This window comes from Athene cunicularia, assembly GCF_003259725.1.
Source record: "Athene cunicularia isolate RWA chromosome 20 unlocalized genomic scaffold, athCun1 chr20_part1, whole genome shotgun sequence".
Classification (NCBI taxonomy): domain Eukaryota; kingdom Metazoa; phylum Chordata; class Aves; order Strigiformes; family Strigidae; genus Athene; species Athene cunicularia.
In genome coordinates, this window is record NW_020799125.1 from 7,266,145 (window position 1) to 7,274,476 (window position 8,332).

Genomic DNA, 8,332 nt, shown 5'->3' on the forward strand with positions numbered 1-8,332 from the left:
ATGCAGAGTATGTAAGCACTTGCACAGTGTCTAAAGGTCTGGCAACACTTCAGCAGTGAGGTGAAAGCTCTTCAGAACCCACAAAGTGACTGCTACTGCTGGTGGGAGTGAGGAAGTGGCCAGAGTGGTAGGAGGGAGTAGACAGCAGAGGAAAAGGTAACAACAGGTGATTTTAGCTAAAAAAGGTCAGTAATTATTGACCTAAAACTTACATGTGTTCAGCTTCAGTTGCAATTTGAGCCATAAGGGAAAGCCAACTAGAAAGAACACAGTATTTACTTCTTAAAATGCAGAACAGTTTGGAAAGTGTTTTGATACTCTCTATTAATGATTAAGCTCCACTTTTTTTACCCCCCTGAGAAATCGATCACTGCCCATTTTAGGGATGGGGAAGGTGAGGCTGAACAGGTAAATTAATTGCCCAAAATGTACCAGTGGCAACATCAAAATTAAAACCCAGCAGATTCTCATCCTATATAACCATTACACAACAGTCCTTTCCTTTTCTACTCTCAGGAGTACAAGTTAATTTCTCCCTTGAAAATCCCCATGGATGCTAAGCTTTAAATTTAAAAGTTCTAATTAAAACATTAACTACTGCTCAAATTGCCAATTTAATCTTGTGCTCTCAGATTACTGCCATTACAGCTGGTAATATTAGGAAGAAGAACTGATTCCTGGCCAATCAAGGTATTAGGCTCCCTTGATAACCAAAAAAAAGCCTCTCAACAATATTCTGCTGCATTATTCAAGGACAACCTGTAGCCTAGCAAAGACTGGTGTTTTCTTCATATTCTAAATTACTGTGTCCCTACAGCTGTACTAAGGGAATGGGGTCAGGAAGGATTTTTTTTTTTCCCCTGTATTAGAGGGGAAAAAAGCAATAAGGAACCCTGTTTACCATAATTTGGCACAAGTAATTGCTTAGAGTTTTCATTTTCGTTTCCTGTTCAAAGACAAAAACACCCCCCACACACACACACTCCCCGGCAAATTCCAACCACCTATAAGCATAGAATATGCAAAAAGACCTACATGGATGAGACAATTCCAGAAACAGTTGGTTTGGAGACTGATTCAGTTAGCCCTTTTTCATGGTCCTATCTTAGATACACATTCAAGTATGGCCAAATTGTCAAGTTATGCTGAGAAACCGCTAGCTATTTCTTGGACTGGGGTACTCAGTTCGGAAAACTAGGCAGGTTTCTAAACAGGTTAACAGTTGACTCCCAGTTTTGTTCTAAAACACCTTGCTTCAATTTCCTGTCTGAAGCTTTCTCCTGGTTCTGTGCAATTCCCTAAAATATAAAGTGGTTTGATAAGTCTGTTATCAAATGTAGGCATAAAAATGCAAACTACAAAAAATAAATTGCATTTAAAGAAAACTTGCTGAAAGTTAAGTCAATTGCCCCGTCCATCCCAGTATAATAAACCCTACCAGAGGATATTACTTTGCACAGAGGCAGAGCCTGAAGCTTAAGCACTGCCTATCTGGATTTAATGCCACAAACACTTGGTTTCTTTCACACTGAGTCAGTTAAAACTGATTTTAAACATCATACAATTTATCTCGTCATGTTTTCATTACATTCTTCCCAGAGGCAAACTTGCCCTCAGCTGACACAAATTTTAACATAGTGCTTACTAAATATGGTGAGGGCATCATCTCAGTGAGTCATACTGGCTTCCCTCATTCAGGGTACAATAAACACCGAGCCAGACACGACAGAAGATGGGAGCTCAGAGATCTCTCCACTACTATGTAAGATGATCATCAACAACTTTAGATGGGTATGTCCAGCACTGGATGCGAGACATGAATTTTTGAAATTATAAATGGTTTCACAGATACACCTTCAAGTCACAGAACAAATGAATATTAATAGCATTATTATTAACACCAAAACCACAACTAATGCTTTTAATCTGCCATTAGGAATTGTAGAATCCACAGCAATAAATTACTCAGTGATGTTCCAAAACCATAAACACTTATATGTGCTTAACCATGAGTAAACATACTGATTTAAAATAAGACAATAGAGTGTCATAAACATCTGAATGCTCCATATAAATACCTGAACAATGAACTTATAAAACACATAAAAAGAAGGATGTAAATTTTCTAATGCAATGAACAAACCTCTAATTTATCGACTTTGGCATAGATGTGGTTCATTTCCATCACCTTGTCTTTAATGAGCGGAATGGTCTCATCCAGGATCTCTGATGTATCACTTCTAATCTGCATGAAAAGAAGTATCTCACATGAGGATGAATCTTGAAGGTAAACCCTACACTATTTTTTTCACTTCACTATTCTTTCATGTGAATATTTCAAAAAACACCTATTCAGAAAAGATATCACAAGGGCCCCTTTGTGCAGTATGTTATAAGGTACCGATTGGGATAACAACTTACTTTCTCAAGTAATCCATGAGACAACAAAAAAAATCCCAACAGTAGATGACAGGACTCCCACACCAAAACCGTAACCAGATCCTTCCACCATTGTCTCCCCTCATTTCCACACTACTCGTCCCAAGAGATGATCTCTTTTCTATTATGAAAGACTGTTGACATGGTGGGTAATGATGGATTTTAAATGTAAACTGCCTCTGTACCATCTATCATGCTTTGATTTTACTGAAGGAGATCTAACTCATACTACATATCAATTAGATTTTGGAAAGAGTCAGATGTTTGAGTACAGCACTTCTAGTACCTTGCCTTCAACAGGGGCTCAGGACTAGAGTTCACAGGACACCAAGAATCTTCACACAGCACTACAGCGTAGCCACCTCAGAGAAAGTTGCTGCTCCTGAGGCCCTGTCAGTTACCACAACAGCTGTGTCCTAATACACGAGGGTGGTTTTCTTTTTTTTTTTTTTGTTACCTACTACAACCAAGTTTGCTTCTGATATCCATATGAGAGCCTAAACCTTAGCTGATATCCTGCCGACTTTTGCGTTAGCAAGAATTACCCTGTTTTCTGTATAAACAACTGCCAGTGCTTTGTTAGGTGGCAGTAAGACTCCAGACAGCACTACAGCTAATGGCGTGGACAAGACCAAAATGCCAGATAAGACAAGAACCGTGAAGATCTCTCTGAAGAGAAAAATATAAGCAAAACCAAGAACACCTCCACTAAAACACCCAAACTGGCATTTGTAAAGCAGAGCAGCAACTCAATGACGAGAAATGAGAGGCAGTTGAGCCCACTTTTATGCAAGTTCTCTTTCTCAACTACAAAAGAGTATAGGAGGTCTTGGTTGCCTTCAAGATTAAAGCTGTGCTGTCTACAATTTTAATAAAAATTAAAGAATATAGAGGAACAAGGATCTCTTCAAAAGAGATTTTTGTCCCAAAATATTCTTCTTTCAACTTCATAGGAAAGAGTATGGATCTTTTGGCTAGAATGGTGCAAATCTGGAGTTGGGCTAATACTGCAGGGAATTTTCTGGGCATTTTGAGATTTAATCCAGAATCAAATAAAGCACAAATGCCTGTTATAAATCATTTAATCTACAGACCATGCTTTATAAACTCTAATAGGTACTCAGACATTTTACTGATGATCATATGACTCATCAGTGTGTTTGGGTTTGTTTTAAGAAGTTGTGTTTTTAAAAGCTGAGTATAAACAAAGCTATATACATGTAAAATGACTCATAGTAAGATTTTATGGTATTTTTATTACCAGAATGAGTAAATGCAAATGAAGTGCTTTTATAGTGCTATAAGTGTTCTGTAATAGGAGATCAAACAGACGTACCCAAATACTAGTAGCTTTCTATTGTAAACAAACCAACAGTATCTCCTGTATTACTGGTCTCAGCACTGCATCCAGCAAATATATATATAGACACCTTCCCCAGCAGTGACACAACTGCATACACAGACACGTTCTGTTATCTCTACAGTATCTACTTTATATCCAACAGAAAGCAAGAACAGACACTCAGGCAGAATCCCTGTGAACGAAGTCAGGCTTATATTTCCTAACATTAAATAAAAATACAGAAGTAATACATAATGAAGGAGCTGAAGCAGATGAATTCCAGGTTTGTTCTATTGAATTCTCTTGGGTCAATAGTAGGCAAAAAACCTCTCCTCTATCATAACACACATGTGAAAAACAGACTGGCGATCTGTCTGAGGTGAGGTTCACACTCAGGTAAACTACATCGGATTAAAATCTGAACCTGAATTTTCCAAAAATAAGGTAACAAACTTATTTGCTAATGTTGCTCTCAGAAAGGACTAGGGAAAAGCCGCTCTTACAGCTAAATGCTACATAACTACTGTAAATATAAACACAGTTTGGGACACAGCCAGAAAGAGGGAGATGTTGTACAGACCCAGTAGAAAAACTATCAACATAAGGTCAGAGCAGACATGGAACAAATCTAAACCATCTTTCTTTAGGAGTAAAAGCAAATGACCAATATAAGACACAGGAGAGCTGATCTTCCAGCAAGCAGCCTGTGATGAAAGGAAATGATATGCAAATATGATTCAAGAAGAGTCATTCTGCAGCAGTCTGCAGAACCACAGCGACAGAGGAGTTCAAGAGGAGTCAGCACATGACAAAGGGAAATGATTCTCTTGGTACAGCAACCTCTCATGAGCCAGAGAAAGCAGGACTGGTCTGAAACCCCACATTATGAAACAAGATTTATTTCCCCTCGTGCAATGTATATTTTTTTTATTACTGAAGATTTAGCAGAGTGCTCAGCACAAGCACCAGAGCACAGCAGTCCATGGGAAAAAAAACTGTCATCTTCTTACTAGATTTTACTATGCTAATTGGAGGGGGCGGTGAGGAGGGAATGTTTGATTGAGCTTTGTCTTCTAATTCAAGTCAGCAAGACTAAGCTCAAGGAGGCAGGAAACCAACAGCACCAAAGTCAGTTAGGAGACAGCACAACCAGAGTCTGAATGATGAATTGGAACACAAACCATGAACAGCACTTTGCATGTAGGGCAGCGAGACCTGATCCTTGCATACACTGCAGTTCAACCTGTATCAGTTAAACAAGCACAGATTCTTGTTGTTTTGTATTTTATAAAAACTATTTTTTTTCCTTTTCCTGAAAAAATAAAGTACCTGGAGCCATAAGTCAAAGATACTGTGCAAATTCTAGTTGTCACAGGGACTTTTTTGGAAGGATCTCTCTATATTCTTTTTCAGTCTTTGATCCCATATTTTAACAGAGTAGCATAAAAGGATCGTGAGTAAAAGTAACCACTGTAAACTGAACAGCTCAGTGGTGAGAAAAGTGAGGTTGGTATGTTCCTGAGAACTTAGCAAACCCTAGCCACAGTGAACCAAACAAAAGATTTCTTCCTCTCTTTTCCCCAGTGATGGAACCAGGTTTCACACTTTGGGCCTGAAGGAGGAGGTTCCCAAACTCTAAGTCCTTAAGACAAAGATCAGCAGTTAGCAGCTGGTCTGTGGAACCCTAATAAAGCAAGATTTACAACACATCATTTCCCTGGGGCAAATTCTGCAAGAAGGTTCAATGGCTTGAGGACTAGTTTTTATAAACTAGTGAATATACTGCAGGATCAACATACATAAGAGTATCACATATAAGCAGAGATTTTGAATGTATTCATACATTCTCTTCAAGGATTAGGAGCCAAAAAAATTGAAGCAATGAATTTCCACATGTAACTAAACCAACATGTCTGAATAGCTGTAATTTCCAATCATGCTTTAAGATATACAAAAAGCACAAAGAATCATATCTAAAAAGGTAAGCAATAATGACCCAGGGAAACAATATGAGAACAGCATATCCAAGAGTCTGGTTATTGAAATTTTCTTGCTTTTGTGCCACTGGTTCAAATCATAGCTCAGTTAAAATCAGTTTGATGATTATACTTGAGAGGGTCTGAAGCCACTTAAAAGACATTCATTTACTTTGTTGAAGTCAGTGCCCTAAGGAAGACATCACAAAAAGTTAAGTAGCTAGCATGAAAATTCTTCTAGTGCAATCTTTTCTTTGCAAGATGCTCTTTCCATGGCAAGTGTGAGGCATGCTGAACTGTACTGACATTGTCACTGTGACTTACCTAATGTACAAGTGTCCATTTTAAGTGCTGTGCTGTGTCTAGCCAGGTACAACAGTATGACACTGGAAATAACATTTTGTCTTCCTAGCACTGAGGATCAGGTTTTTCCTCATTGCAATATTCAAATATATGCATCAAGAGTACTTGTAAGTGAAAAGCAGCAGCACACTCAAAGGAGAAAAGCCAAATCCCTCTATGTGAATACTTCACTGAATGCCCAATTGAAAAAAAGCAAGATTCCCCTTGCCTTTTGTTGGCATAGACAAAAGACCAAATTATTGCTAGGCACAGAAGCTGGAATCAGTTCAAATACTACATTATATTTATCAGATTCCCGGATACCACTTGATGTGCTGCTGAAAGGAACCTTACATTGTAGGTGTGGGATGGAAAGCCACAGAATCAGCACAGACTGCAGTGCTTTGATGTTCTCAGATAAGGTCAATAATCTGCATACCAGGGAATTATTTACAGCCTCAGGTTGTGGAAAAATGTTTTTAGGGGCAATGCAAAGATAGTGTATTGAAACTAGAGTAGTGTTTTTTGTAGAAAAGGTTAGCAAGAGAAGTTGTCTCACAGGAGGTTTAAAAGCTCACCAGATCCATCTGAACAAGCTAACCACCTTCCCTATACTGGAGCCAAAAATGTAAGGTGCATGCCTGACTGATGGGAAAAAGCATAAGGTACACAGAAAATCTTAGCGTATGCTCCCAAACAGAAGAATTGAGTGAATGAACTTAATAGTAAATCAGACAGAATACAATCAGCAGTGAAGAGCTATTGATTCAAAGCACTTGCTTTGAGCAGGTGATGTCGTATCACTGAAGCAATCATCACCTTTCAGGAATGAACTCAAAGGATTTTTTTGGCCCAAGAAACTGATCTCTTGTATTCTACATTTTACACAGACTCAAAGTGCCATACTAGAGAATCTAAAGCTGACAAATGTAAGTCAGGATGTATCAAAAAATAGACTGCATGCTCTGAGGTTCACATGCTCCTTTACAGCTATTTTTGTCAAAAGCTGAATGGAAAAAGAACTGCTTAAACAGCTACTAATACTGAACCATTCTTACAAGGCAGCTACTTCTCCTTTTAAGTCCCCTACTAACCATGTGAGACTTTGATAAGCCAAGCTTTTGTTTGTTTCTACTCTACATCACTTCCTTCACGAAGCAATGATGCCTCCTTTCCATAAGCAAGACATGCCAAAGACAAAACCAGAAACCTCTGACAGAAGTTGAAAAAGGATGAATAACTGGCTATACTGTTGACTGGTTTGTGTAGAACAAAGATAATGGCCTCACTTCTCTCAAGCAGAATTCACATCCAAAGTGCAAGAAACATGTGTCCCATAACCAAATAACAATAAACATTAGATTATGATATTTTGCATAAGCTGTATCAAACATGTTGAGTTTTCAATGTGTTCTTGCAGCCCACACCAGACTGCTTTGGGGCCATCTATGACTTCTGTCCTTGAGAGTAAGCACATTTCTCCAAACATCATTGGGATACCTGAACAAAAAAGTGGATGCAATTCCTAAGAATCATCCAACAAAATAGCTCATAGGCAGCAAGTCCCCAAGGAGATGTTGGCTGGTCACTTCTTACCATTGGAAGTGCATTCAGTACAATTACCAACCACTGTCATTGCTAATGACACGTGTTATACAAGATGTCCGAAGATGGAAGAACAACGCTGTGGTAAGTGCTAACTGAAGGTGGGATGGTCTGTGCATCAGTGATTGTAAGAGGAAGTCCCTCTAGGTAAACATGGTCCATGCTATCTGAACTAGCACCCTGCGAAATAATTGGAAAGGGTTAAATGCAATACCAGTTCCTCTACCTAATTTTACATTTTTCTAGCCTAAGGAAGGAAAGAAAAGTTGACTGCAAAAATCACGTTCATTATTTTTACATGAACACCATAACCCGCATAGTCTTCAGACAGCACTACTTTATGCAGAAAGCCTAGGGTAAGCTAAACAGCAACATAAACCTTTCGCTCTAAATGGTTTATCCCAATTAGGCAGTGACAACGGCAAAGATAATTGGTGTGCTACAAATGTTGCACTGCGCATCACTCTCAACGCCATCATTAACCAGTGCTCCCCACTCGGTTATTCCACCCGTATGAACTTCTCTCCCCCATCCTGCCTGCAGGCTCTTAGTAGACCCAACTTGTACAGCACCGGGCACAGGCGGCCTCAGTCCGCAGCCGGCGGCCCTACGCGCCCGCCGGCCCACT

The 8,332-nt window shown here is 39.1% G+C and overlaps 1 long non-coding RNA gene across 1 annotated transcript; it reads right to left on the bottom strand.

Moving 5' to 3' along the window:
- Nucleotides 1-196: 196 nt before the first annotated feature.
- Nucleotides 197-8,229, bottom strand: LOC113487424. Its single transcript, XR_003399781.1, has 3 exons — nt 8,084-8,229; nt 2,144-2,245; nt 197-257 (listed from the first exon to the last, which is right to left on the bottom strand). It is a non-coding gene; the product is annotated as an uncharacterized LOC113487424 (long non-coding RNA).
- Between the last annotated feature and the right edge of the window lie 103 nt (nt 8,230-8,332).